Genomic DNA, 17269 nt, shown 5'->3' with positions numbered 1-17269 from the left:
CGACAGAGGATGAGATGGTTGGACAGTGTTCTCGAAGCTACCAGCATGAGTTTGACCAAACTGCGGGAAGCAGTGGAAGACAGGAGTGGCTGGTGTGCTCTGGTCCATGGGGTCACGAAGAGTCGGACACGACTAAATGGCTAAACAACAACAACATTATTCAGTCCTAAATACTCCCATGGAAAGAGGGGAGAATCAAGCACCTTCCTTCTGTCATCTCCAGAAAAGTAAAAATGGCCCAGGCACCTGATGCTTGTCAGGAAACAGAGCGATTGGGTGAGGAACTTCAGCTCACCTTTTCTGGCTTGACACGACTGCAGAGAAGCTAGCAAAGCAATTATCAGGATATCTGCCCTGTAGTCATTTCAGCTCTCATTGCCTTGTAGGTCATAAGTCTTTGGCCCAGTACCAACCACCTTGGATCTGAGGATCAGATAATGAAGCCTTCTTGGTGGTGCTGACATTGGGGGCTGCTTGGATGGCAGCGACTAGCCACAGGGCCTTTTTGGTGGTGGTTCTCCTTTTGTGGGATGCCCTCCCTCGAGAGGTGCATCTGCTGTCCTCTTTATTGACTTTCAGGAGATGTTTAAAAACATTCTGGTTTACCCAGGCATTTGATGGTTGAAGAACATTGCTCCTGGCAATGCTGAGATCACCAGTTGAGAATGGTTTTAGCTGTTTTTCAGAACGTTTTAAACTGTTTTTAGCTGCTGTGTTTTAATGTTTCATCACCACTCTGTCTGCTGCCCTTGGACCCTTCAGGAGGAAGGGTGGGAGAAAAATTGAATGAATTAATAGAGCAATAAGAACATAGGAACCTACTGGATCAGGGCAATGGCTCAAGAGCCCAGTGTTCTGTTTTCACAGCAGCCAACCAGAGGCCTATGAGAAGCAGCAACTGAGTGCAGCAGTGCTCCGTCCATCTGCAATTCCTGGCAACTGGTATTCAGAAGCATACAGGGGTGGAACATAGTCATCATTGATAGAAGCTGCTTATCCACCATGAATTGATTGACCTATCCTCCTTCAAAGTCATCCAAGTTCGTGGCCATCACTACCTCTTGTGGAAGTGACTTCTGTAGTGTCACTATGTGCTATGTGAATAAATACTTTCTTCTGTCTGCCCTGAATCTTCCAGCCATCAGCTTCATTTCAGTACGTTTCCGAGCACAATTCAAAGTGTTGGTGCTGACCTTTAAAGCCCTAAACGGCCTCGGCCCAGTATACCTGAAGGAGCGTCTCCACCCCCATCATTCTACCCAGACACTGAGGTCCAGCACCAAGGGCCTTCTGGCGGTTCCCTCACTGCGAGAAGCCAAGTTACAGGGAACCAGGCAGAGGGCCTTCTCGGTAGTGGCACCCGCCCTGTGGAACGCCCTCCCACCATATGTCGAAGAGAACAACAACTACCAGACTTTTAGAAGACATCTGAAGGCAGGGAAGCTTTTAATGTTTGATGGATTACTGCATTTTAATATTTTGTTGGAAGCTGCCCAGAGTGGCTGGGGAAGAGCAGCCAGATGGGCAGGGTATAAATAGTAAAATATTATTATTATTATTATTATTATTATTATTATTATTATTATTATTATTATTATCAGTTCACGAGTTCCAGTGTTATGGAAGGTGTGGTGGCAGAAATCTCTATCCACTTTCTCTATACCATGCATAATTTCAAACACTTCTATCACGTTGCCTCTGACTCACCTTTCCTCTACACCAGAAAGTCTCCTCATCTCTGGTTTATCTTATCTGTGGTTTGCTGGAAACCACAGCAGGGGAGAACTCTTTTGTGCTTGAGTTCTACTTGAGGGTTTCTGGTTGACCATTATGAGAAGACTATTCTGGAGTCTGGACTGGGTGGGCCATTGGCTTGATTCAGCAGGGTCTTTTATGCTCTCCTTCAAAACAAGCCAAGCTTGCCAGCTTGCTCTCCTGAGAGGGCTACTATAGCACAATCGGATCCCTTCATCTGCCCCAGCTGCAACAAAACATGTCACTCCCTACAGCCAAAGCAGGTGTGCAACCTTCCAACAGCTTGACCTCACCCCCAAAGACACACTCCTCCACTGTCTCTCGACACAGACAGGTCCCAGCCTGCTGGACACAGCTTCTCCCTTCACAGTGATGGGGAAAGCTGTACTTGCATTGTAATTCTATACTGTACTGTACTGTAGCACCACTGAACTCAATGGGACTCATTTCTGAGCTAACAGCATTCCACAACCACAGAGCATGCCCAGTCCCGACTGGGTAGTTTTTCTGGGTCCCCCTCCTTCATTTTTTCCCACCCTCTCAATTCCACCCCCCCTACTTCTGAGTATGTTGGGATTCTTTCAATCTGTTCAGGGTTGGGGCCATTTTTCTGTACAATGAGTACATGCTTCCTTTGAACACTGGAAATATAATGTGTCAGACATTAAATTTTCTATTTTTAGCTATTGTGCTTTTAATGGACATTAATAGGCTGGCCCGTCATTCATTTCCCTAACAGGTTATAAGAACTGCCTTGCTGCACCTCAGACCAAAGGCGCTCCCAATCCAATGTTTTATATCAGGTGTGGGCAATGGTTGGTTCTCCAACTACAGCTCCCATCATCCTTTGCCATTGATTGTGTTAGCTGGGGCTGATGAAAGCTGTAGTTCGGCAACCTCTGGCAGCGTTTCTCAACCTGTGGGTCCCCAGATGTTGTTGGACTACAACTCCCATCATCCCTGAGCTCTGGCCTTGATAGCTAGGGATGATGGGAGTTGTAGTCCAACAACATCTGGGGACCCTGCCTGGAGGAACAAAGTTTTTTTTATTGACGTATACAGACCTTCTTCTAGAAACAATCTTGACAGCTATAGTGTACTGTCAACTCTAGTAGAAATTCACTGATCTTCAAAAGCACGGTCTCTCTTGTCTATATTGCAGAACAATCTTGCGAGTCACTCTTGAATACAGTCGGCAATACTGCATAAGACTTCGTGGGTGTAGATAAAGAGGAATCATTTAAACAGATGAAGTAAGAATACAGCAGACTGGTGGCAGCGGAGCAGATCTCAGAAGGAATAGTCTCTGGGAGGACACAGAATGCCAGATGATTCCAGGGACCGAGCCTCTGCAAACACTTGTTGGAAATGAAACGAAATCAAATCCCCAAACCACATTTTATTTGCAAGGGGGAAATTCCTTTGGCTTGCCAAAACACAACTGCATGCATTGCCAGGACACAATTATATGCGGTAACATGGATAAGGCAGATTTTTTTGAGTGCGTGTGTGCGGAGATAAGAACAAATAAATAAACGAGTGCAGGATCCAAATGTAGGATAGTTCATTCTCCCCCCTCTTTATCTTGCTTCTCTTACAAAAGCATGGTCAGATAAAGGACCGTAATTACCCTAGCATTATTTTCCAGCGCAAGGCCAGAAGTACTCCGAACGCTGGGTATTAATAATTCGCAGCTGGGCTGAATCCAAAGGTTGAGGGGAGGGGGAGGGGAGAGTAGATTTAGGAGGGTTGAGCTGTCCAGGTAAGTTTTCTTCCAGGACCGTGCGACAGACAGAGCGGCGCCCTTTAGACGCCCCACGCCTAATCCATCCCCTCCCCACACGTTTCGCTTTTGATTTGTGGACCTTTCGCCCTAACAAAGACACGTGGCGTCCTTAGCAGGGGTTGAGAATAGGAATCGGTGGCTTTCCACTAAATCCGGGCCTGTTTGTCGGCGGCGGGGAGGGGCCGAATCAAAGGGAAAACAGGCCTGGCATTAGGAAGAGACCTGGGTTCGAATCCTGTCTTTTTCATGGACCCGGAGAACCCGGGACCTTGCGCGCATCACTCCTTCCCAGGCCGCAAAATGGAAACAATTTCGGAGATTGAGTCTCTCAATCCCAAATCTGTTTTTAACAGGGCTGAGCAGGGGCGCCAAGTTTAATAAAATATTGAGGGGGTGGGTGGGCAGGTAAGCCCCGCCCCGCAAATTGATCACATGACGAGGTGCACGCACACCATTTAAATGGCAATGCCCATTAACTTGGGGAGCGGCCCCGTCAAATATTTTATGGGGGGTGGCAAAGACCCCTCGGCCCCTAGGAGTTGGTTCCTATGGGGCTGAGCGATTAAAACTGTGCCTCCCAAACTTTGCCCCCCCCCAACTTGGTTCCAGTGCCTTTTACCCTGCCCTATAAAAAGCATTTTTCAAAACAGTAAGAATTAATTTCACATTGATTCAGACTCCAGTTTAAAGTTATTTAGTTTGATTAGTTCAAGAAAACTCACGCACTTGATCCAATGATTCCAGCTTTTCAAAATCTGATGGTCATTTACATGGACATAGTCAAGGGACTGCAAGAAGATCAAATCTATCCATTCTGAAGGAAATCAGCCCTGAGTGCTCACTGGAAGGACAGATCCTGAAGCTGAGGCTCCAATACTTTGGCCACCTCATGAGAAGAGAAGACTCCCTGGAAAAGACCCTGATGTTGGGAAAGATTGAAGGCACAAGGAGAAGGGGACAACAGAGGACGAGATGGTTGGACAGTGGTCTCGAAGTTACCAGCATGAGTTTGACCAAACTGCGGGAGGCAGTGGAAGACAAGAGTGCCTGGCGTGCTCTGGTCCATGGGGGTCACGAAGAGTCGGACACGACTAAACAACAACAACAACAAAAGTGTGGGGGGGCAGCTCCCCCCCTAGATCAATCAAAATCAATACAAATCTAAGGTTCTGTCCCCCTATCAACAATCATTTACACCTCCAGTGACACCCTGCCACACCCTGCGCTTAAGAAGCATAGTCTGTGATAATTCTTACTATGTGTACATATTTATAACATTCGAATGCCTCCTTCCTACAAGGAGCTGAGTCTCCCTCCCCGCTTTATCCTCGCGCCAACCCTGTAAGGCCAAGAGACATCAGCTGGCCTAAGGTCGCCTACGCTTTGCGTCTGAGTGGGGATTTTACAGCTAAGTCCCCTGCTGTAATGGCAGTGCACTAACTACAATACCTGACCCGGGTGGCACTGTGGTCTCTAAACCACAGAGCCTAGGGCTTGCCGATCAGAAGGTCGGTGGTTCAAATCCCCATGATGGGATGAGCTCCTGTTGCCAGTGGTGTAGCGTGGGGGATGCAGGGGGGGCGGCCGCACCGGGCGCAACATCTGGGGGTTAGGGTTAGGGGGCACAAATCCACGGGTTAGGGGGCGCAAATTACTTGCCTTGCCCCGGGTGCTGACAACCCACACTACGCCACTGCCTGTTGCTCTGTCCCTGCTCCTGCCAACCTAGCAGTTCAAAAGCAGGTCAGAGTGCAAGTAGATAAATAGGTACCGCTCCAGCAGGAAGGTGAATGGCGCTTCGTGCGCTGCTCTGGTTCGCCAGAAGCTGTTTAGTCATGCTGGCCACATGACCCGGAAGCTGTTCACCGGCTCCCTGGCCAATAAAGCGAGATGAGTGCTGCAACCCCAGAGTCATCCAGGACTGGACCTAACGGTCAGGGATCCCCTTTACCTTTAACCACTATACCAGACTGTACTTGTGGCATGTTTTAAGGGGCATCTGGACCCAGAAGTAATCCCCACTGCATTCTGCCTGGGAGAAGGGAGAGAGAAAAAGACCCAAGTTCCCAAGTTCTGAAGAAGAAGAAGAGGAGTTTGGATTTGATATCCCGCCTTTCACTCCCTTTAAGGAGTCTCAAAGCGGCTAACATTCTCCTTTCCCTTCCTCCCCCACAACACACACTCTGTGAGGTGAGTGGGGCTGAGAGACTTCAAAGAAGTGTGACTGGCCCAAGGTCACCCAGCAGCTGCACGTGGAGGAGTGGAGACGCGAACCCGGTTCCCCAGATTACGAGACTACCGCTCTTAACCACTACACATTGGCTCTCACTGAGTTCTCTTCTGAACTCACCTGTGCTGTTCATTTCCTCAGGTGCTAGCCTTATGCACTCTCAGGGTTGTTAACCTCATTTCCTAACTCCTTTTTCAGCCTCACCATGGGAGAAGAGACATATTTGTGCGGGTCTCCTGCCGAGATGCCAGAACACGCATGACTCGAAGCATCTCCAACTAAGTTAGACAGAACTAGGAACCCCCCCCCCCATTCCTCCCACCCCATTTTGCAATTAGTTTTTTTTTTAAAAAAAAATTAACTTGCAATTAGTTTATTGATTCAGGAAGCCCCAGCAAGGGGCTTGATTGAATCAGGGGCCCCTCTCGCCTCCACTCTCTTATTTTTAATTACAGTACTGTGTCATTTAAATGGGATTGTTTTGGTGTATATTTTAATAAGGGGTGATTCTATTTTTATGTTGCAACGCGATGGATTTTATTTGGCATTAATTTTAATTGTGTATTTTAATTGATGCACGTGCGATTTGTTTTTATACTTGTGAACCGCTGAGAAGCCTATTCTGCACTCCGTAGGATATGAAGAAATAAATAAATAACATTAGTAAATCAAATCTCCATTCCTCCACGATCTTACTATGCCAAAGCGACTTATTCTCTCACCACCCCTTTCCTTCTGCGATATGGTAATAATCATGCTGACCTATAGTGGAGCATTTACCCTGTTTAAGAACCAGCAAGTATTTATTTAAAGCCTCACTCCGCATTTCTTGGACCGTGCACAGTCCCAAATAGAAGCCGACCCTTCAGATTCTTCTTTTATTTTGTTGAGGAGGGTGGCCTCGAGAAAACTTCCACCCTCCCCTCAAAGCGCCAGGAGTTCTGCCTGTGAATTTCCCCTTAAAAGCTGCTCTGTAGCTTCTACTGGTGGAGAGCTGGGGTCCCATCATCTCAGCCCCAGCCAGCGTGCCCAATGGTCAGGGAGGATGAGAGCTGGGAGTACAACAGCGCCTGGAAAACTACAGGTTCCCTGTCCCTCTGCTCCGACCTTCTCCTCCACGTAGCCTGAAAACCATGGCAGTCAGCCCAAGAGGATTCCTTCTACCTGCATTGCATTGCATTGCATTGTATTGCATTTGCAGACGTGGTCGCGCCGCTGCATGGCTTTTCCCTCCCAAGAAGGGGACCTTTCACAACCACCTTTCTGTATATCTCTCTGACAGGGGTGCCCACTTGAATAAAATATTGGGGGGGGGGTGTTTCCAGGTAAGCCCCACCGCGCACAATTGATTGCATGACAACGGTGCGTGCACACCATTTGAGTGGCAATGCTCATCAGCTTGGAGGGGGCAGCCCCCTCAAATATTTTATTGGGGGTGGAGGCCCCTCGGCACCTAGGAGTTGGCTCCTATGCTCTCTGATGCTTCGGCCGTTGAAGATTCACGGGGTGGCGACTTTCCACCTCTATTCTTTGGAGTCTCAGTCCATTGAAATGGCAGCGATGCCCAGCGGAGTCGCCTCTAATGACATATAACATACATTCAGCATCAGGTCTTTTCTTGTGATCCTCATCGGAAACACCTGACTGTCCGTCGTTGGAAACAGAAAACTGGGTTAGACGAAACTTCGGTATTTGAGCTAGCAGTACTTCTCATAGGTTCCCAGTATTACATACACTGTATATATATGTTTGCAAATGATAATACTTTATAAAAAGGCTAGAAATTGTCCATTCTCCCTCAAATAACTGGAACTTCCAGGAAACCGTCGCGCTGTTCATTTCCAGGGTTTGGGGCAAGAGAAAGTCGGCATTTGCGTCTGAAAAACGGCCGTTTCGGTCCATCCTACTTATTTCACATGGAAGAGATTTAAGAGTGTTTTTCCCGCGTCTCAGGACGTGCGTTGCCCGACTCGGAAGTAAGCTTCCTTTTCTTTAATGAGGCTTGCTCACAATTAAATGTGGAGCAGTCTTAAAAGTACTTCATTTTGACTGGGTCTTATCCCGCCTTTATCCCGCTTAATTAAACCTGGCTAGAGTAAGTTTCAAATCTGGCTGCCAAAACCTGAGCACAGAGAACGTTCCCTAAAGCTGGAAATCCAGTTCCATAGCTGAAAAATTACGCAGGACCTCAAAGAGCAAATTCAATATGAAGATCTTTGATATCTCCTGATTTTTTTCCGGATTGTTATGCTCTTAGGTAGTTCGGGATTCTGGAAACTTAAGTGTCCATTTTCTGCCCGTCTTAATTACTCCCTTGTCATGGTAGAATGATGTGTATTGGATCTGTGCAGAATGTCTGTGAATTATGAGTCAGACGATAGACTGTTCCGTATGCAGCTCATGGACATATATCGTCTATTTTAGAGGATGCCACTAGAATAGCTTAATGCAGTTAAAAGTGATTTTTAGATCTAGATTTTAAAGATGCACGCCATCTTTAAAATAAATACTACACACCCATTCATATCAAGACTTTTTGTGTCAACTACATCTGTACTTTTACACGGCGATGTGTTTCCCATCTGGGTAGCATTATTAACTTGACAACGTATGCAAAATATAAAATGCTTCTTAAAAACACACACAATCATTTTATGTTTATATGATTCCGTACATTATTATTATTATTATTCTTTTAAATGGGCAGCGTGCGCGCTCGTGTGATTTACTAGCAATTTCCAGAGGGCAATACATCTATTAGTATTTGCGGTGCCACAAAGCTCATTTTTATGTGTTCGTTGCAGCCTCTCTGGAAAACGTTACAAAATAGTTTTCTATTGTTCGTAGATTCCCACTGACAAGTTAAGGTGATCGGGATCGCTCTGCGTTAACCGTTCAGATCAAAACAATCATTATTTACAGCTTTCAGCAACGGTTAAATAATGTTTAATATCTGGTTAGTGTTAAAAGGGATCGAAGCGCAGCATTTAACCGAAGTCGAGTTAGCAACTCAATTCTTCATTAGGTTGTTAAATTATGCTTTAATGAACTGTATTCATTAAGGATGGGGTGTCAGTCGATTTTATATCTCGATGAGGCGATTTGTCTGCCATATATGTGTCTGTCCATCTACTTGCGCAAGAGATCTAAAAACCAGCGTTTTCTTAGAAACCCTTTTTTTCCTGTAGTTTGTCCAGTCTATAGTCAGTGAATACCGGCTCCAATGCAAGCTGAGATCTATCGAGTAAACAGATCACTCCCTACTCCCCCGGTGCTAATAAAATACAATAATAAAAAATAAATATATCGATGAAACGCCTTGAGATTTGTTTTCTTCAAAGGCACACACGATCTCTCAAATGATTAAAAAACAACCAGGAAGCGCTTTGAGGGACGTGGGCACAGCTGCCCAGCTCTTCAGGCGCAATCCCAACTCATGCACTTTGTTTAGAAGATCGACTTCGGGGGACAAATTGCGAATGACACTGATTGCAACTGGGGAAGAATTATTCTAGGGAAAATCTGCTCTCGATAAGCGGACAGCGAAGGACTTAGGGCCCCGCGATCTCAGGCTGTATGGACACTTTTACATTGAAAGCACATTATTTGCCTCAAACAGTTCTGGGACTTATAGTTTGGAAAGGGTGCTGGGAATTATAGCTCTGTGGGCGGGAAAACTACAGCTCCCAAGATTGCTTGAGGGAAATAATGTGCTTTAAATGTATGCATAGGCACCAACCACATATTTCGGCTTAGCCTGTTTGGGGTTCGGGCTGATAATCAGGTTAACCTAGGAATGTCTTTCCTTCCAAATAAGATGAACGAGCAGGCAAACCGTTTTCGAGGGCGGCTGCTGAATTATTTCTTACCTCTTCCCTTGCCTTACATAATAGACCCCGCCCCACCCCGAAATGCAACCTGGTTAAAGCGACTAACTTTGATTAAAAACCGCAGGCCACTTAAAACTTGGCGATCCCCTTAAATCACGGAAGTCGCAGTTACTTATTTTATGTTTTTCAGCTGTTAGCTCAATGCGAAGCAAATTCAGCGGGTCTCGTTTCGCGGTGAAATTGACTTAAGACCGTAGCCTTGCAAAAGCCCTGAAACTGCCAAGACGACTGCAGTGCTGCGAAATTAACATTTAGGATCTCAGAGTGCGTGTTCTATATAGCGCACACCTGACGATCGGAACGTCAGTTTCATAACCTGATGGTGGATCAGTTCAGGAAGCAAACCTTTCCCTCGAAAGCCCAGAGAAGATTCAAATCCACAAACACACACACACCCCGCCTCTCTACCTGTCCAGAGTAGTTTTTCTCTAGGCGTTTTGGGTCCCGATTCCAAGCGCCTCTTGCAAGGAACAAGCGAGGAGGCGCTTCCGCCAGGCACGCAGCAACAGAAAAAAGAGAGAAGATTGCTGGGGGTTGGGGAGAGAGACGTGCATCTTATTTGGAAAGTAGGAGAGATTATTTTGGAAGGTGGAAGGCAGTAAAAGATCGGAGAAGAGAGACCCAGACAAGAGGGATCGAGAGAGGGAGCCCGAAGGGAGTGGGAAGGCAGAGATGTTATGCGAAGTGAAAAGGAACAGCCTCGCGGGCTGGTTGGAAGGAAAGGAAGATAAGGGTCGGCGGGGAGGAGGCCGAAGAGGCATCTCGGAAAGCCGGAGAAACCCGTCTCTGGAAAGGGTTAAACAAACAGATCGCCCTGCAGGGGAATAATATTATTTGCCTTGCTTGACTCCGGCTGGCGGGGATTCCCTTTGGGTGAGAAAATGCCAAACCGGGCTCAGTCCTCCAAACGGGTTTCCTCACCCTCCACCCGCAGGACAAGAGGGAGTCTTAACGCAGGGATCGCTTTCTCAGGATAATAAATTTATTTATTGTGATTCCTGCATTGCAAAAGGGTTGGACTAGATTGACTCCTTGGGTCCTTTCCAGCTCTACGGTTCTATGATCTTTTAGTTTGTTGCTGTTGTTTAGTCGTGTCCGACTCTTCGTGACCCCATGGACCAGAGCACGCCAGGCACTCCTGTCTTCCACTGCCTCCCGCAGTTTGGTCAAACTCATGCTGGTAGCTTCGAGAACACTGTCCAACCATCTTGTCCTCTGTCATCCCCTTCTCCTTGTGCCCTCCATCTTTCCCAACATCAGGGTCTTTTCCAGGGAGTCTTCTCTTCTTATGAGGTGGCCAAAGTATTGGAGCCTCAGCTTCAGGATCTGTCCTTCCAGTGAGCACTCAGGGCTCCTTCAGAATGGATAGGTCTGATCTTCTTGCAGTCCATGGGACTCTCAAGAGTCTCCTCCAGCACCATAATTCAAAAGCATCAATTCTTCGGCGATCAGCCTACTTTATGGTCCAGCTCTCACTTCCATACATCACTACTGGGAAAACCATAGCTTTAACTATCCTTTAGTTAGCACACCTTAAAGGTTAAGGTCCGCAGGCCGGAGGAAGTTAAGCGCGTCTAAGGTCCTAAGATCCTAAGCGCACGTGCCGAATAGGCAACCTCAATGGAGGCCTAGGTTAGGGCTCCTCTGAAATCCATGGCACAATCCTCTCCCCACTTCCTCAGAATCCAGGGCCATTCATTTCAACGGGAATAACTCCTCAGTATGTAGCGTCGCTTCCCCCAACGTTTGATACCCTAAAAGGCCTGTTTACGCAGAAGTAAGTCTCGCCGAGTTCGAGGGAGCTTGCTCTCAAGTAAGTGCGCCTAGGATCATAGCCTAAGGAATTTACCCCGCGTTTATTTCAATGGGATTGAAACGCAGTTAACCCTCGCAGGATGGAGTCCAGTTAGTGGCGTGCAGTCAATAAATCTATCGCGAAAATGGCAAGGGGTGGTGCGTGTTTTTTTTTTTTGGGGGGGGGGAATGACCTGACATTTCTAAATATGAGACGGGGAGGATGAGGGAGGAAAAAAAAACACACTCGTGGTCGCGGGAGCGGGCCACAAAGCAAACCCACCCACAATTTTGCCACCTAGGACATTACACTTTGAAGGTGACGCGTAGCTTCATGCAGGACCGTGTGAATAGGACCCCGTTGGAATTCAGTAGAAAATGCTGGTCTGCGTTGCTCAGATTTCGGGTGATAGGCACGAAGAACACAATTCACTTGCTCTAGGGGAACCAATTTGCGGGGAGGCGTGCTGAAAGAACAATTTCTCCTGGTCTCAGCCTGCTTGCCAAAAGCTTTTCAAATCTGAATTCTGAATCTGAATGTTCAGCTGTCCTGCTGGATTTAAAGGTTTTATGGTCTGTGATGGGGAACAAGAAGTACTATACTGTACAGTCAAAGCGAAACCCTATTAAATGTCATTGATTTTAAGCAGAGAGTTAAGAACATGCGTACACGCCTCCCACTGAATGCAATGGGACTTGAAAATGCTTAATTTTGTCTGGATTATATCCAAGATGTATTTTTTCCCTTGCAGGTTAGGCATCATGATTGCCAAAGAATTCATCAGCAAAATTTAAGATTTAAGGGGGTCTCTGTTTTTTCAAAACGAAGTGTACCTAAAAAATGCGTTTCAAAAGGAAGTTCCAAAACTTGTGGAAGTTCCAGAACGTGAATCTTATTTCTGAAAGTTTGCCTAAAGTTGAATGTGTGTGAAATCATCAGCCTTAAGGCTCTTGGGCATTCCATCGAAGCCAGTGGGGTTCAACTTCATGTAAATGTGCCTGGCTGCCTTAAATCCAAGGGCTTCACCTCAATCTGACTGTAAATGGAGGTCAGCTGGAATACAGTAGAAAAAGGAGTCCAGGGTTATATTACAGCAAATATGACAATGAGCAGCAAAGTTCAGTTGCTTCACATTTTCTTCTGCTCCACTTGGGGATGGTGGAATAGATGCTGGGGAGAGATATTTGCGATTCTGGTCTGATTCATTTAAGAATCTTCTATGTTAGATCCCATGCAGCCTGACATGCTTTTATAGTCTTGCTCATAGAATTGTAGAGATGGAAGGGGCTCTGAGGGATCATCTAGTCCAGGGTTTCCCAAACGTGGGTCTCCAGCTGTTTTTGGACTGCAGATCCCTGCATCCCTGACCACTGGTCCTGCTAGCTAGGGATGATGGGAGTTGTAGTCCAAAAACAGCTGGAGACCCAAGTTTGGGAAACCCTGATAGTATAACCCCCTGCAATGCAGGAATATGCAGTTGTCCCATATGGGGATCGAACCTGCAGCCTTGACATTGTCACCTGCAAACTTGGCATTATTAGCACCATGGCTCTGTGGGTTAAACCACAGAGCCTAGGACTTGCCAATCAGAAGGTCGGCGGTTCGAATCCCTGCGACGGGGTGAGCTCCTGTTGCTTGGTCCCTGCCAACCTAGCAGTTCGAAAGATGTCAAAGTGCAAGTAGATAAATAGGTACCACTCTGGCAGGAAGGTAAACGGCATTTCTGTGTGCTGCTCTGGTTCACCAGAAGTGGCTTAGTCATGCTGGCCACATGACCCAGAAGCTGCACGCTGGCTCCCTCAGCCAATAAAGTGAGATGAGCGCCGCAACCCCAGAGTTGGCCACGACTGGACCTAATGGTCAGGGGTCCCTTTAAAGGTAAAGGTAAAGGTACCCCTGCCCGTACGGGCCAGTCTTGACAGACTCTAGGGTTGTGCACTCATCTCACTCTAGAGGCCGAGAGCCAGCGCTGTCCGCAGACACTTCCGGGTCACGTGGCCAGTGTGACAAGCTGCATCTGGCGAGCCAGCGCAGCACACGGAAACACTATTTACCTTCCCGCTGGTAAGCGGTCCATATTTATCTACTTGCACCCGGGGGTGCTTTCAAACTGCTAGGTTGGCAGGCGCTGGGACCGAACGACGGGAGCGCATCCCGCCGCGGGGATTCGAACTGCCGACCATGCGATCGGCAAGTCCTAGGCGCTAAGGTTTTACCCACAGCGCCACCCGCGACCCGGGTCGGCCACAACTGGACCTAATGGTCAGGGGTCCCTTTACCTTTACCTTAATAAACCATTGAGCCTTGGGCTTGCTGATTAAAAGGTCAGTGGCTTGAATCCCCGCAACAGGGTGAGCTCCTGTTGCTCGGTCCCAGCTCCTGCCAACCTAGCAGTTCGAAAGCATGCCCAAAAGTGCAAGTAGATAAATAGGTACCGCTCCGGTACGTGCGCTGCTCTGGTTTCGCCAGATGTGGCTTAGTCATGCTGGCCACATGACCTGGAAAAGCTGTCTGCGGAGCAGACAAACACCAGCTCCCTCGGCCTGTAAAGCGAGATGAGCGCCACAACCCTAGAGTCGTTCACGACTGGACTTAACTGTCAGGGGTCCATTTACCCTTACCTAACCAACTGCGCAATCCAGCTTTATTTTGCCTAGGCTACAGAAAACCTTTAAGCCAACACCTGAACTTGCAATTAGAGGATTTATTGAAACTGACTGAACATTTTGTGGCTTTGTGCCTGGGCTGGAGTGCCCCATTTTGATCACCACCACTTGGTGGAACATGGTTGACAGGGCATCTCTGTCTGTGGAGCAGATGTAGCCCGGATGGCTACATACATCTAGAAACCTGTAGCGGACTGAATGTCGTCTGTAGGATTGCAGTCTGTGCACAACTCTTGGTGATATCAATTGGGAGGTAAGGAACTTTTGTTTGGAATGGTGTGCAGGATGCTACATTTAATCAACAGCCATGCTAAAATGGAATTTTTTGAGTGACGCTCATATCCTAGTTCTGAACCATTAGCATACTGCCAATGAACAGCTTGTCTTGCACAAGTTCTGTTGGGATGAATTGGAATTGGAGTTGTAGAGGAGCATATTGCCGCCTCATTTGCAACATGTTTTTAAAGCAGCCATAAAAAGGTAAAGGGACCCCTGACCATTAGGTCCAGTCGTGACCGACTCTGGGGTTGCGGCACTCATCTCGTTTTATTGGTTGAGGGAGCCGGTGTACAGCTTCTGGGTCATGTGGCCAGCATGACCAAGTCGCTTCTGGCGAATGAGAGCAGTGCACGGAAATGCCGTTTACCTTCCCGCTGGAGCAATACCTATTTATCTACTTGCACTTTGACATGCTTTCAAACTGCTAGGTTGGCAGGAGCAGGGACCGAGCAACGGGAGCTCACCCTGTTGCGGCGATTCGAACTGCCGACCTTCTGATCGGCAAGCCCTAGGCTCTGTGGTTTAACCCACAGTACTACCCTCGTCCTTAAAGCAGCCATAGCTGTCTTCAAAGTATTCTGGGACCTGCAGCTTCCTGAGAATGCTGAGTGTGGTTAGGAGACCCATATTCTACTTACAGAGCTACAATTTCAGAGTGGTTTAACAATCAAACCCTCTTCACAAGGAACTGCTGAACCACACAACAACATCATGAATGAATGAATATCCCAACGAATGAGTAAATGTGAATGGCTTTGCCTGGTACCTAAAAGCTGGCAATCTTGGCGTCAGGTTGAGTTTCTCTGGGGTTGTAAAGCAGTCCTTTTATTTCCCCAGAGTGTCTCAGATGGTGCGTCATTCAAGGAAAAAGTGGTGGCTTCCAATGGGGCTCATAGATTTTATTACCCTGGGATGCTGTGGAACATCCAAGGCATTCTAGGAAAATTGAAGCATCCTATGCTGCCGCCGCCACTACTGCTACCATCACAGGGGAGCAGCAGGGAGAAAAAAAAATAGTTAAAGAAATGTGGTGGTGTCACAGAAACAAAAATGAAAGAAGCAATATGGAACCAATAACGAAACAAGTGTGATTTTTTATGAATGAGCAATTGAACACATGAGATAGTGAATCACGAAAATGAATGGAAACACACACAGCACTGATTCAGATGAACGTTTAGGAAGTGGTCACATGTAGCCACTTGAAAACACCGCAGAGATTACTATATTGCTCCTGTGGGACAGCTTTGCTGTTTGTACCATCCTGGCCACAGCTGGAAGATGTAGCCACACCTCGGGTGCAGATGTGTGCTAAAACATGTAGTGGTATGTGTGATTTGCTAGGGCTGCAAACTGGGAAATGGTACAGAGAGTTCTGCCTCACTGGAGGTGGGATTATAAAAAGGTGTGCCAGCACGGTCATCTGTGTGAATCCTTATGGTGGGTAAGCTCCTTATAGGTGAATCTGTCCAATTTGGTTTCTCTTTTACCCCAATTTTAAATTCATTTTTTAATATATATTCCCACACCAGTTTGCATTTTTTTAAATCCTCAAGAGAAAAGCATTTTAGGGCAAATGCCTTCTAATATACATGCACTTGTAGCTTACCTTTTTTTGATGACAAATAAATCTTATATACTAGCATGCATTTTTGTATGGTATTTTCCTAATATATACACATTTATGCATATTTTACCTCAGTGTGTGTATTTTTGTATGCAGTACTCGGCCGATTAAGTGCACTGCAGAATTTGGAGAAGTGGGGAATTTAGTTCTCATACAGTTTTGGAAGTGCAAATTACCATATTTTTTGCTCTATAAGACTCACTTTTTCCCTCCTAAAAAGTAAGGGGAAATGTGTGTGCGTCTTATGGAGCGAATGCAGGCTGTGCAGCTATCCCAGAAGCCAGAACAGCAAGAGGGATTGCTGCTTTCACTGTGCAGCGATCCCTCTTGCTGTTCTGGCTTCTGAGATTCAGAATTTTTTCTTCTTGTTTTCCTCCTCCAAAAACTAGGTGCGTCTCGTGTTCTGGTGCGTCTTATAGAGCGAAAAATACGGTAGGTAGGTTCACACTCAAATGGGAATGGAAATCAAATTTCTCCTCCATCTCTAGCTCTTTGTCAGCTTCCATCCTGGGTGAGATGCAGAAATAGCCACAAGCCTGGTGGAGTGTCTGGCCTAATGAGCAGTGCAACTCGTGCCCCTGTGGACTAGTTGCTGAGAATAAAAGTCCCCACCTCCCCACAGCTTTCCAAGGATTTCCCCAAGCAATCAGAGACTGTGCCTGTGCGAAGCCAACCTCTCATCCACCTTTTTCATACGTCTTCTGGTTCCGGGAGACAAGTGGATGGGGTGGGGTACACCTATGACTCTTCTCCAACCTGACTCATCTCTGACTCTTGGCCTCCCTCTTCCCCTTTTCCTGCTTCAGCTTCTGCCTGATTCCGAACTTCCCTCTGTCACAGACTCCACCAGTTCACTAAGTCCTGTTGCCTTTTTAGCGTCCAAACCTCTTCAACCCAGTCTTCTCCCTCTGACCACTCGTTGTCACCCCACCACCACTCCCTGGGCTCTGAGCCTTCATCCCTTGGGGGTTCCCCAGCTGGTTCCTCTCATCATTCCTCTGTGTCCAAGCAGTCCATGACAAGTAGGAATGCTGAGGTAACACTACGGGTGGACCTATACACAGGAAAACCCCGCTATAAATAAATAACTCATAAATTAAATCATTACAGCAAAAGGAAAAAAAATCTCTATGTAAAATCACATAGAAAAGTTTTGTGCTCTCCAGCGCCATCTGGTGCTGCATGTTTATAATGCATTTAAAACGTTGCTTTTTGACTAATGTAGCTGGGTCCTATGTATA

At 46.9% G+C, this 17269-nt stretch overlaps 1 protein-coding gene across 1 annotated transcript in view; it reads right to left on the bottom strand.

Moving 5' to 3' along the window:
* GATA5 (GATA binding protein 5) overlaps nucleotides 1–10338 on the bottom strand; it is a 57321-nt gene extending 46983 nt beyond the window's left edge. The window contains exon 1 of the mRNA XM_081196528.1: nucleotides 10070–10338. The gene's annotated coding sequence lies outside the window, so the exon portion shown is untranslated. The remainder of the gene's footprint in view (nucleotides 1–10069) is intronic.
* Between the last annotated feature and the right edge of the window lie 6931 nt (nucleotides 10339–17269).

The sequence above is a fragment of the Podarcis bocagei genome, assembly GCF_964188305.1.
Source record: "Podarcis bocagei genome assembly, chromosome: 5".
Classification (NCBI taxonomy): Eukaryota; Metazoa; Chordata; class Lepidosauria; order Squamata; family Lacertidae; genus Podarcis; species Podarcis bocagei.
The sequence above is the reverse complement of the archived record's forward strand: the minus strand, read 5'-3'. Positions and strand labels throughout refer to the sequence as shown.